This window comes from Aythya ferina (genome assembly GCF_964211825.1).
Source record: "Aythya ferina genome assembly, chromosome: 7".
NCBI lineage: Eukaryota > Metazoa > Chordata > Aves > Anseriformes > Anatidae > Aythya > Aythya ferina.
The window spans coordinates 7451550-7470746 of NC_140302.1; the positions used below are offsets into that span (position 1 = coordinate 7451550).

The 19197-nt window shown below is 40.8% G+C and overlaps 1 protein-coding gene across 17 annotated transcripts in view; it reads left to right on the forward strand.

Annotated features, from left to right (window-relative positions):
* The window catches only part of PCDH15 (protocadherin related 15), an 883259-nt gene that overhangs the window by 815055 nt on the left and 49007 nt on the right, over positions 1-19197 (forward strand). The window lies entirely within an intron of this gene.

The following is a 19197-nucleotide window of genomic DNA, read 5'->3' on the forward strand; positions in this document are numbered from 1 at the left end:
TTTTACATAGCACTCACTTCCAGAAGAAAAATACTTTTAAGGTTTTGGTTTTCTAGAGGAGGTTATGGAACGTGTTTCTTCTAAAACTGCTTGAACTGGACACTGACAGTAAATTCCCTTTGATTACTTCTTAAATACAGTCAGCACAGAAAGGGTATTTTTTTTTTTTTTTTAAATAAAATCAGTATTTGACAATGAACATGAGTCAGATGGTTTCCATTTTCCTGTGTATGATTTACACACATTAGCACTGTATTCCAGTGGTTATTGGTGCAGGACTGATTTTGAACTTGGAGTTATTTCTGTTAAATTTATGTGGTCGTCATCTGAAGATTTGTAGCTATCATTATATAAGTTAATGTTCGGATGATTCTTTTATGTTTGAACACTAGTGTTAACCTTAACTTCTTCTGACTTCTTTGTCAGCAGCATGTTTATGCTTTAAAAAGTAAAACGTGGTTTCTGTTTCAGGTTAGGGAAGCAATTTCATATCTGTGCACTCTGACACAATTTGTGGGTAAAACAGATTATCTGTAGTTTAAAAAAATGAAATAAAATTCAAGGAAATGTAATATATGGAATGTAATTAGCATTAGGCAGAAAAATAACTTAGAATAAAAGCTATTTGTTTTCTTTAAAATACTTTGTGACACAGTCTTTTGTGCTAGAGGCAGCCTGGGTTGCCAGGATTTTCCAAGTCAGCTTGTTTCTTCTACCTGTATTTTGTTACCTCAGCAGGCCTCCTGCATCTTTTTTCACTTTAAGTGTTAGTGGAATAGCTTTCAAGTGGCTGATTCTAGCTGATGCATGACAGGGCACAGATATATGACCTGCTAAGAGTTTTATGTTGACCTCATGATGTATTTAGAGCACCAGGAATGGAACAGAGAATATCAGAGCTTATTAAAGTTGTCCACTGTTTTGTTTTTTTTTTTTTTTTCTCTTTCATAGCAGTCCTCCCCAATTAAGCTCAGAGGTTGCAGAAACGTGGAAAATGCATTGATTATTGGTGAAAAAATGGATTGATTATTGGTGAGAAGCTTCTGCAGAGAAAACTTGCTAATGTTGTGAAGTAGTTGAGTATTTTTTTTTATACAGTGCTTTTCTTTGACATGTTTTTGGCCCCAGAATATCCATATTAGTCTTTCTTAGAAATGCATCCAACAGTCCAAGTAAACAGCTGGGAATTTTTACTGAAATGGCGTTAATTTGCACCTTAGGTTGTGTATTAGGAAAAATTTCTTCACTAAAAGGGTTGTGAAGTATTGGAACAGGCTGCCCAGGGAAGTGGCTGAGTCACCATACCTGGAAGCCTCTCAAGAAACATGTAGCTGTGGTGCTTAGTGACATGGTTTAACGGTGGACTTGGCAGTGCTAGGTTAAAAGTTGGACTAGATGATCTCAGAGGTCTTTTCCAACCTCAGTGATTCCATGATTCTATGAAATGCACTAGGTAAGGGTTTGTTACAGTGCATATATCCGCTGTATGCCCGTTCTTCCTAGCTTCTTCTGCAGGCGGGTGGTCTTTGAGACCACAACAGGTAGGGTCAGACCCCCAAGTGGGGCTGGTGAGGAATGGCAAGTTGCACACTACCCTGGAATGGCGCAAGGGCTGAGCATGTTTGCTAGTCCCCTGACATCTGCGGACATGTGGAGGAGTCTTAGTGCCACTTGGCCTTGTGCCCTCTGCTGTGCCATGGATGCTGCTGTTTGGTAGGTAGTGTGACATGTCACCTGCTGGAAAGGCTGGTGCCCAACCTGTAGGGCAGTTCAGGGGACTGGATCGGGTAGGGTCGGGTGACAGATCAGAGCTGGTGCAACATCTGTTGAAGTGTTATTAGCAGCACGTTGATTTTGTTTGTTTGTTTGTTTTGTTTTGTTTTTAAAAAAGGAACAATACTGAACATTGGGGAAGATGTAGGGAAGAATTATGCTGCAAGGAGACTTAAGATACGCATTGGTAGCTAGAAAGGGTGGTTAGCCCAGAAGGCATGTTGAAAAGGCATGATTCTTTACTACTACTTCATTGAGTGTGATAACTCAGTTCAGACTTCATAAATGAAGCTAAAAATGTCGTCTAGCATGTACAATGCCTTTGTTTACTTCAAAGAGCTATTTCCATATGAATAAGGAAATTACAAAGCAAGTAATAAGGCAGCATTACATGTTGGAAATAACACATTCAGAAAAGGATTTTGAAATTTTGCTTTTATGAATTTATTTTCCTCCATCTTCTATATTGAACTGTCAAGGTACACCAGATTTCTACTCTACATGAAATAGCTAAATGTCACCAGATGTCTGTGTGATTCAATGAAGGGGAAAATGCAGATGCCCAAATGAAAGAAATAATGGTGGTATTGCTGTTAGGGTGATCTCAGACCACAGTTGAACAGAGTTTGGAAGGTAGAGGTAATACTTCTGTTAGTATCCTTTTTTTCCCTCCAGATATTTTGTCAGTTATTGCTTCTGGCTGCAAACCTTAAACTGAAGCTCTGGCATAATCAAACATAGGAATCAGAAAACTGTGTCAAATCCGTGAACTTTAGAAGTGCTGAGGATGCAATACTGCACAAGGATATTGGAGTAGATAAAGAAAACTGAACAGCGAAGTTATTTAGATAAAAGAACATTTTGTGGATGAAAGTAAATGAAACATAAGGAACAAGTGTAAAAATACGTTATGAGTTAATCGTACAAAATGTTAACAAAACGTGAAATTCTACCTGGTTTTTGAAGATGCATTTCTATTTATTTGGCATAGATCCTCATGCATGTCAGTCAAGGGGATGAGTGAATAAAATAGAGCAGACATACAGGCAAGGGATATTCAGAGGTGAAGAGGAGGAATGTGCTTTTTCCCATCAGAAATATTTCACTCAGAAAAGGAGGTCAGAGGACAGAAAAGGACAGTCCAAGGAAAATAGGAAAGAAATTATAATTTGATGTTTCTACCCCGCTCCAGTTAAAATCTGTGACAGAATTCTCCCTGATGTCACAGACAGGTAAGATAGAACATGGTACAGGACAGAAGATGATAGTAGTGGATGGCATCAAGCACAAACGTGTGTTTTATTAAACTGAAATGAGAAACAGTTAAGAAGTGCCTGCTGGAGAAAACCTCGCTGGAATGTATTGTTCTAGCACCAAGCATCTGCAATACTCAGTGCTAGTTAGCTTACTTTCTGTCCTTTTTTTTTTTTAAAAAAAAAAAAAAAAGTAATCTGTTATTTAGGTACAATACCCATTCCAGTTAGACCGTTGAGCTCAGGTGAATAGAAGCCATTAAATGAGTAGTTTTCCGAGCTGAAATTTTCACGGACGTTAATAAAGTACGCAGAGAGCTTGTATTTGACGAATTACTCACATTGCCATTGTAGAGGGGGATTTAAGCTCTTGGTAGGAGTTTTAAATCCATTTGCTTTCACCTTCTGCATTCACTGATAGTTGCTAATTGTTAATGAAATCTGAGTTGTTGTGAAAAGAAACTGATAAATACTCTGCATGTTCTTATTCTTTCCGTCAGTGATCTTTCTTTGGTGATCTTTAGACATGGTTTTGATGGGTGGAAAACCTGCTCAGTATAGATGGTTGAAATCACTCTTATTGGGGGTACAGTGGACCAACATTTCCTAATTATGAAGAAAATCATCTTATTTATCTATGCAATTCCATGTAGTTATGTTGTGGAGAAGTGTGCGATTCTTCCCGCACACTGAGATCCAAACTTGCCCTGTTTTCCCCTGTACTTCAGGGAAATACCAGCATAAATAGGTACTAAATGTGTAGGGGTCACATAACTTTTATATTGGTTTCTTCTGCCCATTTCATTATCCTGAGGGAAGGAGAGGGTGTTAATTTTTTAATTCAATTGTAAGATTGTAGTTACCAAAAAGGAAGGGACCCTAAATTGAGCTAGTGTTTTCCTTGTTTTAAATAAAAGTAGGTATTCTAGTGGTATAACAGGGACAGTGTTGATTAACTGCTGGCTTCTCTTGTTTCTCTCTTGGTTTTTATCTGTAAGCGACAGATTTTGCTTGAAAACCTGAAAGTTGAAGGCTTATATGAGTAGTGGATGATAAAGGATAGCAGGTCAGCTGTTTGAAAGTGTCTGCTCCTCCTTTTATTTGTGATTGGTTTCTCTGTGTGTGTTTTTATATTTAATACCAACTCTTTCTCATTGCTGTCTAAGGGCCCTGTTTTTATATCTCTTGTGCCATGCTCTGAGTAACCTAAGGGAGTTCCTGAATCTGTGGATGGGGCTGACGTAGTTCATGACATTATTTAGTACCAGGGCATTTATTGTGCTGCCAATATGTAGAGGCAGTTGTCAGGGTTTGGCTCACTAAATGAGGTGGGATGCTTGAAAAATTGTATACAGGAGGGGATAAAACAAAGCCTGTAAAAGAGGAGGGTGTATTAAAAAAGAAACAATGACAAGACAATTCAGTGGAGAGAGGCTTGGAATGAAAAATAGCACTTGATCAGAGGCTTAGATGTGGATCCATCTTTTGATTTCATGTCATAAAAATGCAACTCATGTTAACCATGGTATATTGCTCATGTCTTTTTCCTTAATTGTGCAATTTTTATATACTGTAAAGATCCTGGAGAAAGAGGTTTAGGTGATAAATGACAAAAAGTTTTTATTTAAGCTTGCTTAAAAATAGTGTGGAAAAGCACATCCTCTGAAGTAGGGTGAACATTGATACAGCTAATTAGAGTTATTCTAAGAAACCATGCTGAACTAGAATTTATTGCTCCTAGCAGTTAGTAAGGAAGACCTCCAAAATACTGTTTCTTCCATTTCTGCTGTAGAATAATGTTAAATATTTATACCTGAAAACTACTAATAGAAGGATTATATTTTAAGTACATAGTTGGCTTTTCTTCTTGTAGAAAATACAGTGAATAATTAATATCACTTTGAGAAGGCAGATTTTCCTTAATCTCAAAACTGTTCAAACATGTTTGGAAAAAGCAATTGACAGGTCAAATGCAAAATGATTTTATGTCCTGACTGAAGCTGGAACTTTTGATTTTTTTTATTGAAATAATTTATATCTCTTTAGACAAATGTATGGCTACATGTAGATAAATTTTTAATAAGAAATATTTTGGAAATAATCCAAGAAAAACTTCCAAGGAAATAATCCAGGAAATAAATCTCTATAGTCAGGTGGGATGATAGCATTTGATCTGCCTTTGAGAAATGTGAACAAATCTGTCATCATTTCTGTTGAAGTACCACAAGAATCTGAGAAAAAAAAAGTACTGCAGGACTTTTGTTCAGGATATCAGAGGGTGATGCTGAATCTTTGGTGCAGAATTACTTTTTCTTTTCAGTGGTATTCTCACCACTTTATCTTCACTAGAATAACAGGTTGCTGGCAATGTTAAATAGTAAGTAATCTCCGAGGACAACCAAGTATAAAATAGGCTGTGTTGGATTTTTTTACACCATAGTTTTCACTCTGGCACGGTTTTAGTTTCAGCAGATAAAGCTATACTCAATGAGAACAGTTCTAAATGTCCATGAAGAAACAGTCACTGTCATGACCAACTGGAACATGTTTCTGTTGAAATGTCTGGGAAAGATCCAGTTAGTTTTAAAATAGCTTCTGAACTCCGAAAGCTGTCCTCGATAAAAGTATACTTTTTTTTTAGGCTGTGTCTTTGCTTATTTGTACAAATACAAATCTTGTTCTACAAGAAGTAGTGATTTTCTTGAGTGGAAAATTGATGCAAGGTTGACGTCTATGGTTCATAAAATGCATTGTCAGCTGAACCTTCACTGATGACAGTCCACCATTTCCTTTGACACACTTGAAAGGAAAGAAGGTAGGATGTTTCACAGTAGCTCAGGCACATTCTTCCAGGAACTCATCTACAGTGAAGGCATTGGACAGTTTGCCCATTGCAGATTTCATCTTGAGAGAAGTAGATGATCAATTATGCTGCAGGAGGCACCTAAATGAACAGGCAACTTAAATATTATCTCAGCTGGTGCTGGAACCTAGCCCCAAAATGCTCAGAATTAGGAAGTTATAAAATCTAGAGCTATTAATAATTAAATGTCTCAATTTTTACAGAGCATAAAGCAGGTGAAAGTCAGAGATTTCTGGAGAATTAAAAATACAAACAACACATGTGACCCAGTGGGCTAAAAAGGTCTATCAGAATGAGTAAAATTGATCCAGATGCGAAGTTAGGACCTCTGACGTGCGTATATAGAGGCATTCAAGATTTCCTAGCTGGAGTTACGTGTGAGAGCTGGGATTCAAGGTTATAGGAATTACTCTGGAGGTAGTCCCCCAAGGAGCATGGGCAGCAACTGACCTTTGTAAGGAGGAAAACAATCACAAACCTTAGTGCAAGAAAAAAAAAAAAAGAAAAAAAAAAAAAAGAAATAAATCTAATACTGACTGAAGAGAAAGGAGAGAGTCAGACTGAGAAACAGGAAAAAATGCATTGATTGCTGAGAGGTAACTGCATTGACATATTGGAAGCAGACGGTGTGTCTCCCCTGTGAATTAGACAAAAGTGAATAAACGATGCAGTGGCAGAGACAGCACAGAATCAGGGTCAGTGTGGAGAAAGAACTGGAAACTGGAGCTTCTTCAAAGAGGGTATTTCCTGCTCCGAGCTTGAACAGGGGAGAAACTGAGCTCAGTTTGAAGTGCGAAGTCCTTGGATATAACCCATCAGAGAGAAACTGAGGACATGATATGTCCTACATACTGAGTAGCCTTATACATGATTTGTGTAGATGACAAGGTAGAAGCAATCCTGTTTTATCGTGTCTTTTGTGCCTCTGGGTGTAGTGAGACAGATCCTTGTGTTGTATCACGAAGTAGAGGACAAAGTCGCTTTAATCCTTGTGGTAGCCTTCCTCTAGTAAGGATCAGCATGCAAGTAACAGCCCCGGTGAGTGTGTGCGTGCTGTGGTTAAATCATCAGCTTACAAATGCTGCCATGAACAATTGCAGAGGAAAACTGTCTTGGATGACTACTTGAAAATCCAGTGATGGTTGCTAAACATAAGCAGGCACTTCCAACACAGGAATTCCCCTCAGCTGACAGCAGGACAGTGCTGTGGCAAATACCATGTGTACTTCCTTGGTCTTATTCTTCCATACACATTTCCATATTGCCAGAGTTGGAGACAGGACTCAGGGCTAGATGGATCCTTTCTCTAACTCAGCGTGGCTGTTTTGAAGTCATCTTAAAAATGATGTTTGCTATGGTGAAGAGTCTTTGAGCAGGCTGGTGTATACTGTTTCTGGAAGCCCTGATTTTGGAAAGACTAGAGCTGGCTCCTTGAGTGAGAAATGCCTTTTTCTGCTGTGGCAGAAGGAGATGCTGGACCTCCTGAAAAGATGTGAATTTCAGAGCACTCCTGCTTTCTCTATTTCACATTTGGCTGATCCGTGATGGATTAGGATGCCTCAGCCACCTGTGACCCCAAAGGGAACACAGTAGTGGCCTGTTTTGAGGGGCTGGAGCAGGCTGGCAACACTACTTTCACCTAAGGGAAAAAGAAAGGGGAGCTTGAGCATCCAGACCAAACTGATTAGCAGGGAAGTAGGAAGCAAACAGCATATATTGCACAGTTGTTTCCAGCTTCTAATTTCCCTTGCTGCATCTGTAATGATGTGTTGGGCACCAGGAGTTAATTTGGTGATATAATTCATAAGGCCTGAATTCAGCAAAGGATACTTGGAATTGTAGAATCACAGAATGGTTTGGGTTGGAAGGGACCTGCAAGACCATCTAATTCCAACCCATAATACTAAGCCATTGACAGGTTTTGCATAGCCAATATGGTTTTGGGGACCTTGCTAGAGTAACTGGTACAGCCCAGCATATGCCAGAGCTCTGCATAGAGGTGTATTATTTTGGAGGAGATTTCTGCAGTGTTTTATCATTGCCAGCACTGGGGTCACTTCAGTAATTCAGAATTTTCTGATTTTGTCTTTCAGTTGTCTCTGGTAGTTTTCTGGTTTTGACACTATGGCAAGCTGTAACACAGTGGGTTGCAGCTGTGGCTGCAGGGGAGGGTCTTCATGCTCCTCAGCTCTGTCTTGAGAACAGTGATCAGGTTTATTGCAAGCAGCTGGTAGGTGCTGTTTTATGGATAATGAAGTTGAAGCCAAGACTCATCTTGAATCTTCCCCTTTCTCCTGAAAGCCTCAGGTCAAACCTGTTTGTGGCTTTAGTAGGGGACTTGAGTGAACACCTCACCATTCTTTCTTATGTTCAGGTATCTTCAGTCTTGGCTTCCTGAAGTTTGCAATGCTGAACTGAGCATCAGAGGGCAAGAGGGAAGATCATGCTAACAGGGTTGCACTGACAGAGAGCTCAGCTTGCCAAAACTGGGACAGCTTTCCAAGTGGGGAGGTCTTGTGGACACCACAGAACTGTGTTAACACAGTGCTTTAAGGCAGCAGCTCTTGCCTGCCAAGAAGCTGGAGCAGGCCTGGTGGATTGGTGGAGGGCTGGGTTAATAGCAGGCATCTGAATGGCTGGTGTTTAGGTATTGATATGGCTCCTGCTGCTAGATGTGATTTACAGGGTATGCCTGCTTTTTATTTGCCATTGCTGTAATTAAAGTAGTTAAGCATAGTAATCACAGTGGTAGGCACTTGCCAGCAGTTAGCATTTTGTGGCAGTTTAAGCTAATATAACTTTCCCTCTTTTTTTGAATAGGAGATTAAAAAAAAAAAAAAAAAAGAGTTGAGAGGAATTAGCTAGGATGTACTAAATTTTAGGTGGCTAGCACAGTAGTTATTAAGGAGGTTCAGAAATTGTTTTACAATTTGCATACAAATTCACCATGTCTTTACTCCAGAGATTGTTACATCAAACAAGATACAAATAATGCTTTAAGTTTCTAAAAAGATATCTAGTTTTGCAATAGTTTAAAAAGAAAAATAGTTGGAAATGCTGGAACCACATTGGCGTCAATACGAAGATGTGCTTACATCACAAGCTAGGATTTATGGCTGTGTTTATTCCCAAATTCTCAGGTGATCTCTACCCCACTGAGATCTGCAACGGCCTCTCCCAGCTGTTGTCCAGGCCGAGGGATGTATGAAGGTGCCCTCAGCATTCTTCCCACCTGTGCACCTGTATTTTTCCACGGGAAACCAGGGCTGGGTGCAGGGCAATTTCTGCTCAGGCTTTGCTCTGGGGAATCGGTGTCATGCTGCCACTCCAGCTAGGCAGATCTCCAGTTCTGTCTCATTTTGGCACTTATTAAGTTATTCCACGTTACCTCTGTGTCTTTGTACAATGATATTTGCAAATATGAATGTCTTATTTTTGAGGAGTGCAATTTATATAAAATTAAGACGACAAGCTTTATTGTCCTGCACAAAAGCTACAGCTTTCACGTTAAAAAAACACAATTAGTACCTCTTTGAGTCCTTAACAATTTGCTGTAGTCATTAATTTTTAATACAGCTATTAATGTAAATCATTTTTAGATAAATTTTGTCACAACTATACCACTGCTGAACATTTGTATGTTTAATTCCAGTTGCTTAAATCATTCTGCATTCAGTGGCTTACACAAAATTTCTCCCCCTCCCATCAAAGCACAGTTCTTCCCCTCTTGAAAAATGTTTCGTAAGACACCCTAGTCTGGGCACTGGTTATGCCCTAAAGAACCCAGTGAGTAACACTGGGAGTAAAAAATAAACTGCTGTGGGCCAGACACACGCAGCAAAGCACAGGAAGAGACGAAAACTAGTAGCGAGTACATAATGTTACACGCAAATTGAATTTAGAGACAAATCGGCCAATAAAGTATTGGATAAACACTTCTCTCATAATGGAAACGGTTACATATGTGACTGAGGCAGATACTATAGATTGCTTCTCCCAGCTCTATAAGGTGCAGCAATTTTGCTGGCAGCTGTAATTGCTCACTTAAATATATTCATTTGAATGTAAAATCCCTTTAGAATAGGGTAATGAGTTGTCTTGCACTAGATTTTCAGAATGATTCCTATAAATAGGTAAAAAAGAAAGCTTGATCTCAGAAGAAAGCTACAAAGCATCAAAAAGTCACTTTCAGGTAGAATAAATTTGGGTAATGATCTGCCATATGAATTATTCTACAGGAAGATGGTTGCTTTTAAGGTCAATGTCCTCTGAAAGCTGATGAGTGCTAATGCCTATAAGAAAAAAATAAAAGGAATCTGTTTGTTCAAATGGCACTTCTAAACGGAGGCTTTTATCCTTGCATCTTAAAGACCATGTTTTCATTGCTAATAGCTCAGCAGGAAATGTGGAACTGTGTTAAATACCATTTCTCTTGTAATGATAGCTGAGCCTGATTATCACATCTCAAACGCAAGAGCAGCTTCACACAGCCATCTTTTTTTGCCTGCTCATTTCACCCAAGGCCTGCCAAATGCGCAACACGTGGATGAGATCTTTGGAGTCCAGGGTGGTGTTTTGGTGTTTAAAGAGACTTTAATCCTCTACCATGACTCCCCCCTGAAGAGTTTCTAGAGAATTGTTTGACCTGGACCCTGGCATCAGTAAATAATCCTAAAAACAAGATTCCCCCATTAATGGCCTAAGTCTAATTTTCTCAAAAATATGCTGACTGGCGGGCTTCTTTCTTGTATTTTAAGCCTGAGAAGATCCAGGCAGAGTTGCCCTGGGGTGGCAGTGTACCAGCTGTAGACAGTCCTGGTTATGTTGGCAGTGAAGTTCTGAACACCCCCAGAGCACAGCTGAACTGGAGTAAAGGCAAAGAAATGGGGAAGGAGGGGAATCTGAAGGAAACACCTCCTGTGGGAAGCTCCCATTACTTCTGTTTTTCTGTATGAGCATGATTTACCAGAACAGAAAAAAAGGATTGGAGTGGTTTTGACTGCTTGAGTATCCTAATTTGGGAACCTTAATAACTCATTAAACCATTTTCTGCAAGATAACTAGCTGCTCTCTGCAGAAATTGTGGTAGCTGGGAGCCTTGGTGGTAGGACAGCTGCTTTATGCCTCATTTGCTGATTATTTGGGTTTCCCATCCACTCTGTGGCCATTGCAGCCAGGCCTGCAGTGGTGGGACAGCAGGAACAGCAATCTGGATCAATGCTTTAATTACAGCTGTGGTGGTGCTCAGCACAAGGCTTCAGGTGCTGGACAGGCCTGGTGGGGATTGGTGTTTCAATAGCCGTTTCTATTCTCTCACCTTTTCTGCAGGTCTTTTTTTCCCCCAGAATTTTCAACATATATGAGAGCCCATTTCTGTGATTAAAGGTCACATCATGCTTTTTGTTATGAATGTGTTAATTAAAAACAGGTGTAATACTCATAACTGCTAACCTATGAATGCTGTGGTTTGAGATTTGCTATGCATTTCATCATATTAGAATTAGCTATTTTGTTTTGCCACTGGTATTTTCATCTAACTGATTTTTTTCTCAGAATAAGGACCAGACTTGCTTTAGCCACATACACAACATTTCCATTCTGCTCTATGAAAACAAAAACAAAGCCCACACAATCTTTAGGGAAATTACTGGCAGGAATTTGCTTCACTCTAATGGTGCATTATTAGCCTTTTCTTTTTAAATATTTTCTTCTTCAGTATTAATCTCTCTACATGAATGTTTGTTGACAAATAGAACTTCATAGTGGCAGGTTCCATGAGACTGAGTTTCAGCCCTGGGCACCTTGAGACAGCTTTCTGCTGTGAAACACCAAGTTTTCCCTTTCCTAATTTTGCTTTTGCACGTGCACCAGAGAAAAGCTTCAATGGAAAAAAAAATGAACTGCCTTGCCAGTCACCATCTTTGTTAGTTAAAATATGATTTATGAATCTGAATAATCTGTAGGGAGAGAACATACTTGGTAGAAGCAAGAATCGACTTTGAAGCATATTTGCAGTGAAAACAGCACACTCTTAAATATGCTCATCTGCTGTAACATCTGTCCTCTGACAGAAAGCTGTTTGCCCTGCTAAGAATAATATTACACTAATTTCAAGCATACAGGTAATTTCCTTCAAAGAACATATCTCTAGACAATACGTTGGCTCGCTAAACTTTTTACCATAAAAAACAGTACTGCTGTTTTCCTTTGGCAGTGTTCATTACATTTGAAAAAGAAGCAGCATTTGCTCTTACTGCAGTAATTTTGTGTGGCGGCCAAAGCAAATTCTTTCCACGAATTAGATTGTCTCCTACTTTTTTATTAACGATATTGGACTATGAAGTATTTTTGGACTATCAAAGCTGCTTTTGTTGGGGTGCAGGGAAGACTTTGTTTAGTAGTGACTCCCTGTTTCCAAATGAGAGGTGTGTTGGTCTTAAAGTGAAGTGAGATTCACTAAACCTATGGAATACTGGAAAACAAAAACACCCTTTGATTTATTTTTTTATATTTTTTTTGGAAATTAAATATTGGAAGATTCCATTTGCTATGCTATTTTCTAACTTTTTAAGATGCGTTAGTCCTACACATGCTTTCCAGAGCAAGATACTCCTGTGAGGCAGAAAGCAGGGAGAAAGCCTGGAGCACACATGGTGCTGGATCATCCCCATCTCATGGAGGATCAACTGCATGGCTGCTGTGTTCCAGCACAGAGAGGCTGTACTGAGCCCTGACTGCTCTTGGCACAGCAGGAAAATGCTACGAAAGCAGAGAAGGACCTGGGAGTGATGGTGGATAGTCGGCTGAATATGAGCCAGCAGTGTGCTCAGGTGGCCAAGAAGGCCAACGGCATCCTGGCTTGTATCAGGAACAGTGTGGCCAGCAGGGCTAGGGAGGTGATCGTCCCCCTGTACTCAGCTCTGGTGAGGCCGCACCTCGAGTACTGTGTTCAGTTTTGGGCCCCTCGCTACAAGAAGGACATGGAGGTGCTTGAGCGGGTACAGAGAAGGGCAACGAAGCTGGTGAGGGGCCTGGAGAACAAGTCCTACGAGGAGCGGCTGAGGGAGCTGGGCTTGTTCAGCCTGGAGAAGAGGAGGCTCAGGGGCGACCTTATCTCTCTCTATAGGTACCTCAAGGGAGGCTGTAGCGAGGTGGGGGTTGGCCTGTTCTCCCACATGCCTGGTGACAGGACGAGGGGGAATGGGCTTAAGTTGAGCCAGGGGAGTTTTAGGTTAGATGTTAGGAAGAACTTCTTCACTGAAAGGGTTGTGAGGCACTGGAACAGGCTGCCCAGGGAAGTGGTGGAGTCACCATCCCTGGAAGTCTTCAAAAGACGTTTAGATGTAGAGCTTAGGGAAATGGTTTAGTGGGGACTGTTAGCGTTAGGTCAGAGGTTGGACTCGATGATCTTGAGGTCTCTTCCAACCTAGAAAATTCTGTGATTCTGTGATTCTGAAAACTATGTGGACACCTTGAGTATTTTGGCACCAGTGAAGATAAAAATGAATTGTCATTCACTTTATTCTTACAACCTGAATTTGTCAGAGGTTTCCGTGGAGCTGGGGTTTATTTGGAGTGGGCTGGGCAATGATCAGCGATAGGTTTAGCAGGCTCCTTTCCTCTTTGGTGTAGTACTGTTAGGTAGTATGCCTAGCAAGTAATGCCTTTAAAGCATAAAGCAATTCATTTTTTGGCTCAGCACAGGCCTCGTGAAAGGTGATTAGTTTGCATTTCTCAAGTCTGCACGTTCCTGCAGATGGTATCACAGCGCAAGGCAATGCTGCATGGCTGCACAACCACAGCGTTACGTGAAAGCAGTGCCATGTGCCAATAGCACTCCTGATGCTTTCACCAAAATTGCCAGTGGGCTGAAAAGTCTGGTGGTGGCTTGTTCAGGATGAGCATTAAAAACTCTGTCAGCCGTAACTCCTGAAGCTATTGAATAGCCATCAGACAATTACAGTTTTTATCATTATTAGCATGAGCTACATTCAAACTGGCTGTTTAAAGTTAAATGCAATAGTTAATTTTAAATGTTTTCCAGTGTCCCTACCAGGGTCACCCTTAATCATGAGCCTGAGGATGATAACAGGGCATGTAAAATGAATGGGCCTGGGCTGTTGTTTTTTTTTTATTTTTTTTTCCTAGCTTAGTGCCACTAAGCAGATGGCAAATTCAACTGTTTCTGATCAGTTGCTGGCACGTAAAGTAGCTTTTAGAACAAGACCATTTTTGCTTGTAGGAATTTACAGATTGCTGAATATTTCCAGTTCTGAAGCCACATCTGCCGTTGTACTGGTTTAGAGGCATTTTTGCTTTGTGATTTACAGAATGCCAAACCAGTGGGTTTGTTGTAGCTCTTGCTGTTTTTCTCTCTTCTTTTCTAGTTTCCTATATTTCTTCACTGCTGTGCTCTTTTGCACTGTTACCTGTCTCTAACACTTCTGCATGTGTGTTCCTCAGCTTGATTTTGCTGCAGAGTGCCTCAGAAACCTGAATCTTGGCATCTGCTAGCATCCCCTCCTCAAACTCACCCTCCTTTACAGCTCTCTTTCCACTGCACTTCTCAGCTGTGGCACATTTGGGCAGCCCCTGAGGACAGCTGCTGTGAGGTGCTCACATGCAGTGCACGTCTTCTATCAATTAATTAACTAGCAACAGACGTATGAACTAGCACAAACTGTAAGTGGTTACAGGGGCACTACTAAAGGGGTCTCTGTCACTTGGGCTTGTGCAATTTCATTTTTCGTCTTCCAGATATGCAGCTTGAATAGGCTCTAGTGATTACATCCAAGTCCTGCTTTTTTCCACACTTGAGCGAACAGGTTTCTTCCCTCCCTAAAGGTGAAAAACAACCCAAACAAAGTACCTTTCTGCTTCCTCCGCATTTTAAGGCAGTATACTAGACTGGATGTGTAAAAAGCACTTTTTGTCAGAAACAAAGCAGCTGTACCCATCATCCCGTTGACGTTGCATTGCTCGGCCAAATGAGACATCGCTCATCTGAGAGCGAACCCTGCACTGACAGCGTTCGTCTCTTTGCTGCCCTGCAAAGCCAGGGGTTTTAATGTTTCTAGTGACCTGCTGTGGGTTGTGCTGGCAGTCTCTGTAGGAAATGAAGGCACCAAGAACACTTGGCTTATTGGTCTTTTTGCTCCAAGAGATACGACTGCCAATAAAATTACAAAGTATAGCCATTAACAACCTTGTGGTAAACACCCTCAGTGGTAGGGCCTAGAGTGGTATATTTCAGCTGATACCTGGCTAGTGCGATGTGCTTTTTTGGAGGGGCTAAGGAGCAGGCACAGCCTCTCAGCTGCTTCTTTACCTACGTGGGAGAGGAAGGGTAAGGGCTGGAGGCAGCACAAGGAGATGCCAGCAAAACTCCATTCATGTGGGTGTGCTTGTACTCAATTACAGGAGGCTTGAATTTGGCCTGGTAACTCCTAAGATCATACATATTTATCAGTACTCAATCATAGCAGAATTTGGGAGACATCTGTATTTCCTGCACATAACAAAAGAAAGATATACTGCTATGATATTAAGATTAAGTATTGCTCTTTCTCTTCTTTGACAGTCATAACGCAACTCTTGAGACACCATATATCTCTTCCTAATGAAGTGTCAAAAATATTTACCTTCAGGACAAATTACAAGAATAGCAAACATCCTCACTCTGTATTAAAGGAGTTGGTACATGAATGTCAGCAGCTCACAAGCTCTCTCTGGTGGTCCTACACAACTGAACATTGTACCGAGTCATCGTTAGTTTTGATGTAAGCAGAAATAGCAGTAACAAAAGGAAGAAATGGAAATAAAAAGTTAGAATGTTTCAAAGTGGAATCTGGTGATTTTTCCAAGTTCCTCAGGCTGTTTGCACCTGCTTTACTCATCTGCGTGTAGATGGTTACTGAGATGAAAATAGCCTGAATTTTAGTGGTGCTGAGGCTGTATATTTCTCTGGAGTGCCACTGAGTTCTCATAACTTCTGAAAATTAACTTGCAGCCTATCTACCAGCTTTGGAAATCTGAACTGCAGGATGTGAGATGCTGCATGCTTAAAATTTAAAAATGCCTATTTCACTGAAGTTTCATTCAGTAAAATCAGCGAAAAGACTTACCATAGCATTCCTTCTAAACAATTACATCAGCGTCATGACATTTGTTCAGAAAAAATGACTTATTTAGTGTCTGTGCCTGTAAAACTGATACCTTAATTTAGATCCAAATTTTGTTTGTCCTTAGTAGCACACATACAAGCAGGAAATATTGAAGGTGAAATTGACTTCTGTTGTTACCGAAACAAACCACCATTAAAAGTCGTGACTTTCTATTGAGGTAGAGTTTGCTAATATGAAAGAAATGATAAGCTCGTTGCTCAACTGAACCAATGTAATAAATCCATTTTAACAAAGAAATTGGCTTTTTATTGGAAGAGCGTAATGCCCACCTTGCAGGACACCTCCAGGGAGCCGCTTGAAGCCAGCTGGGCAGTCACTGTGAATCCTGTCTCACTATGGCAAAGACCCCGAGGAGCCAGATGAGATGGTGCTCACGTGTGCCAAAGCACATGCCATGTGAGCTTTAGAGGACTTTTATTTTCTTAGCCCCGTAATCAAACATGCAAGGCTGAGTGTGGACAAGCCAGTGTTTTTTCCCAAGCTGGCCTTTTCTGTATTGTTCACAGCTTTAAACCAAGCGATGTTGTACAAGCTGTGCTTACCTGGTCTTAGATGCGTGCATACAGTGATTTGTTTGATATGGAGCAATGAAGTGATTATTTTAAAAGATTCACTGCTCTGCATCCCCATGACATTGTTTCCAAAGATGTTTCTTGTCTCTTGGGCAGCACGTAGGTGGTCTTCTGTATGGATTGTACAAAATGCTATTTTGTGCGTATTCAGGTTCCCCTGCTGCTACAGGCAGAGGCTTTCTGATCTCATCTTTGAATACATGAGGGATATAAAGCTTTCTTAAAATAAATTGACAAAATGGATCCAAATAGCACTGAGAAGCCAGTCTGAATGCAAAAAATGACAAGAAATTAATTGAATTTACCCCAAAGTCTGCTTAGCCCATGACAGCAAGTGGCAAGTCATTGTCCTGTCTTTACCTTGACCCCCACACAAGTTTTTCCATCTTTTCTCCCTCTTTCTTGCTGAGGAGAGCGAGTGAGAGCATGGCAAGGCAGGTGTTTGACACCCAGGCAAGGTCATCCCACCACAGCATGGAAATCTCAGAATGCATAAAACGGATCTGCAGTGGAAATAAGAGTCAGATTAGGTCAGTGAGGTCGGAGTGGTTGCTTGAAGAATTTGTGCAACCTCTCTTGTAATTTAGGCATTTGTGATCTTTGTACGAGGGCTGACCTGAAGTCAGGGCTGAGCCCTGACTTGTCAGCGCTCAGATGGTGAGGACTGTTAGCACTCATCTGTCAACCCAATTTTTAGGTACAGCCACTTACTCAATTACTTGTGCCTTACAGCATACCTTCACGTTTATTTGTTCCTGCAGCAATTTACTTGTCAAAAGGAAAGCCAAAAAGCAGTCTGGTTCTAAAAATGCAGCTGTCGAGCTCCTGTCTGCTGTCTGCGTGATGGTTTGGGGTTGTTTACCTGTGGCAGCTGGATAGCAGGAGTGTTCTCAAAGAGCTCGCCGATCTCTTTACCTTGTGACTGACAGAGTGGGGTAAATTTCAAAAAGCTTTTAACCTTCCCCGTGTTTCCTGAAAACACTAATAAAGGTGTTTGAGATCGCCCATGAGATGGTAATCTTGATTTTAAAAGGCATAAAATAAACCTGTAGAACTACAGAACGAAAAAACTTTATCACAGTTTGTATTTTTGCTTCTTGTAGCCAAGGCAGCTCAACCTTTGTCAATTCAGAGGAAAAACACAACCCTTACAAAGGATGCAAGGACTATTTTGAAGTTCTCTCCCAGTGGCAGGCAGCCCAGCAGCCAGTGCATGGTGGGAGCTGCTCTTTTGGGCGGTTCTGCAGCACTTGCTGTGCTGTGTGGAACGTGTTGGCTCACTCCAGCTAAAGGAGCCTAGATATCACAGCTTAAGCTCTTTGTGGTTCTCTCTTCCATCTGGCCTGAGAGCAGTCAGGGTAATGTAGAAAGCACGTGCAGCGTAGAGTACCTGCATCAATGATACCCATCTGGAATGTGTACCTCTTGATAGCATCGTGTTGCGCTGCATAGCTTATTACATGTCCTCACTGATACTCCCTGAAAATTACCCAAAAATAAAGATAAAATAGGAGTTATGAAAAATTTCCACCTTACAGGTTTTGTTCAGCGATGGTGAGAAAACAATTAATGATGATTAATGGCCATCTATCAAAGACTTAATGACCTTGCACAGATAATGCCTTTTAGACAGACTGTGGCATATCATGGTAAACAAATTCCTAACACTGCCATAAACCCAGGGAGGGTTTTAATTGTTGTTTTTGTTTTTAAGTCATGATGAATTATGGATTTTACAGAAAGACCAGCACCTTTTTGATGTTAAGGGTGTTTTTTCTGCAACATTAGCTGAGGCCACAGACTTAAGAAGTTGTGCCAGTATTTTGATAAAAGCCTGCTAATAGATGCTGAAGTGTCCCAGCTGCTGAGGCAGTGCCCAAGCCTAGTGAGTAGGCAAAAGTACCAGCAGTAATTAGCTGCCATCTCTCTGACTTCTTCCTAGATAAAGCACACAAAAGCATTGTAAGGGTCTGCAGAAACACTTTTATCTGAACATGGGTACTGCCTTTTGAACTGGAGCATGATTTGTGTGAAGGAGTAGATCTGGAGAGGCTAGAATGGGGTTGTCAGGCATAAGGTGGGTGTTGTAGCTCCTGGGGCTGCCTAATTGATGGCAGGACGGTGTCCTACTTCTGCAGCAATTCAGCAGTGCTAGGACAGCTTTGTGTCCTCCACTAGGTCTGTCCCCCATGTCTGTTGTGCAGCACTGCAGGGATACTTCAAAGATTAAAAACAAACAAACAAACAAACAAACAAAAAAAAACAACTCCAAAAATATGTGCTCAATGCATGAGAATGAAGAAAGTCTCTAAGAAGACGGAGGACATTCTTCTTGTCTGTGTGTGTGTGTTGATGGCTATTTAAAAGAAAATAATATTTGTTACCAAGAATTTGGAAATAGTTGTTTCTCAGGGTTCAACTGTTCTTACCTGTTCAGTTTGTTGCAGACATGAGAAGTCCTTTTTTCAACAATTTAGAGCTAACGTAGGAAAAAGAAATTGCTGGAAAAGCAGAGCTGTATGCTGCAAAGTTAAATGAACCATTTAAAGTAA